Genomic DNA, 2500 nt, shown 5'->3' on the forward strand with positions numbered 1-2500 from the left:
ACACGAACACACACACACACAAACACACACAAACATTATATAACATGACATTGAAATCAACACATCCCTCTTGCATACAGTACAATTATTGATCCTTTCCAGTACACTTATGAAACACTTCAATCCAACCCTCAACACACAAACACACACACACACACAGACTCAAGGCACAAACTTGTACTGTACATCGGTACTGTACATGCCCACCATTTAGTTGTCTTCATCATGTTTGTGTTGTACACAAAGCACTTTGCTCCCCAACACTGAGATGACTGGTCTGAAGTCCCAGGTGTGGTATACGATGACCTCATATGCTAACAGCCAATAGCAGCGGCTCTAAATAAAAATCTAGGACATATTTACGCAGTGGAACCTTTAGTCTCATCAGCAATGCAGAAGCCCGCTGGAGACAGCAGTCAGTGTCTGAGGAGCTGACAGATTCCCCAGTTTGTTCCCCTCGCCTACAACAACTCATCCAATTTAAGCGGCTAATGACTCAGGGGCTTGTCTGGGAATTCCCCGCCCCTTCACTGCATTTCATTTGCTCAGTTAGTCTGGCCAACTCCTCAATGGAGGTCCACTTCACTCACGTAATTGGACATGCCTTTAACCAATCAGACCAACGATACTATACAACGATACAACGATCAGTAATAAAGCAAACATCTTTTTTCTGTATGAATTGTTCCAGAGCAGGTTTCTGTTCTATTTTCAAAGAAAACTTGCCTTTGAAATCATCCAAGACAGCCGCGAGAGCAGTATATAGTTTAATGTGCTTTTCTTTCGCTTTTGTTACGGTAGACGTGGTTATTTTAAATCCGCCAATGGCGCGCCAGGTAGCCAAAAGCCAGTTTGTGATTGGCTCCAAGGATTCTGGAAATCTTGAAGTGAACTGCTATCCTAAGTTTGCCAGACCCCCTTCAGAGGCTAAATCAAATTGGCCGGAGAAGAGGGGCGGGACTTCCCAGACTACTCAGGGGCCACTTCAAAGGAGCTCTAAAACATTGCAGTAACACTGAGTCAACAGAAGAGGTCAGTAGAGGGCAGGCTACAGAATCCCCACTGGCTTCTCTAATCCTCCGTGTGGGTGCACTCAGATTGAGTTCATGAAGCATCCTCAAAAATTAAATGATATAAAATCATACATAATCATTATAATGATAATGAATGATTTGTGTGAGGTACCTCAGGGTCAGGATTGCTAGGATGCTTTGGAATGACTATTCATTTACTCACATTTCAGCTACAGCACAAGAACTCTGTGTTAATTAATTTAGCAATGGGGTGACATATAGCTTGAGGGAGTCGATTTGGATCTTGGATGCTACAATTACGTGTCTGTGTGTGTGCGTGTGTGTGTGGTGTCATTATAGTGACTCTGCTGAATTCCTCAGCCTGGCTAAATGTCTTGAGGGGGACTGATGAATGGGCATACCTCTGTGTGTGTGTGTGTGTGTGTGTGTGTGTGTGTGAGAGTGTGTGTGTGTGTGTGTGTGTGTGTGTGTGTGTGTGTGTGAGAGAGAGGGTTTGTGGTAATGATGGTCATCAGCTGATGGCTCTCTTTTTGCATCACAGTGATCACTAGAATTGGCACCCCCTCCCCCTAGAACACACACACACACACACACACACACACACACACACACACACACACACACACACACACACACACGCACGCACACACCATCCCAGACCCACAAACACACACACACACACACACACCATCCCAGACCCACACACACACACACACACACACACACACACCATCCCAGACCCACGCACACACACACACACACACACACACACCATCCCAGACCCACTGGGTCCTGAGAAACACTGCCGCAATGGTAATATGAGCTATGAGGATTTATGTTCTTCTGCTCTCTCCGTGGGCTTCAGCCAATGCTGCACCTATCTCTCTCTCTCTCTCTCTCTCTCTCTCTCTCTCTCTCTCTCTCCTACAAGCCGTTTCAGACAGTCTTATATTAAGCAATCCTGAAACATCAAACGAGGGGCTTTTTATTTCTGTCCTCATTCATTCTCTCTTCATCCCTGTCTCTCTCTCCGTCCATATTTTCTCTTTAACCAGTCTCTCCTCCCCCATCCCTCCTTCCCTTCCTCTGCCTGTCTTCATATCTGTCAGCCGGATCACCAGATCTGCATCATCTCCGGGACTGTTTTGGAATATCCCATCATGCTTTGGGAGGAGACGATTTCTCCTTTCTCTCCCCATGAGGTTCTTGTGTTACCACACATATAGACTGGGTTCTCTCATTACAGACAAAAACAAAAGGAAAAAACCATGTGGGATATTGCCTGAATTTTCCCTAGAATTCGTTCTTATCTCTAAGAACCAGGAACAGGAAGCTATGAGTTCTTCTTGATTGACTTGACTGCTATGTAGAGGGAGCCAAAAACATTACTAACATTTACACTGATGCACTGAAAAGAAAGCAGATTCTGGTGGTTCTGACTCGTCCAATGTGTATTATGCAAGGCC

The 2500-nt window shown here is 45.2% G+C and overlaps 1 protein-coding gene across 1 annotated transcript in view; it reads right to left on the reverse strand.

The window, feature by feature from the left end:
- The window catches only part of ablim2 (actin binding LIM protein family, member 2), a 59157-nt gene that overhangs the window by 22668 nt on the left and 33989 nt on the right, over positions 1 to 2500 (reverse strand). The gene's annotated exons all lie outside the window — the stretch shown is intronic.

Source organism: Sprattus sprattus (assembly GCF_963457725.1).
Source record: "Sprattus sprattus genome assembly, chromosome: 5".
NCBI lineage: Eukaryota > Metazoa > Chordata > Actinopteri > Clupeiformes > Clupeidae > Sprattus > Sprattus sprattus.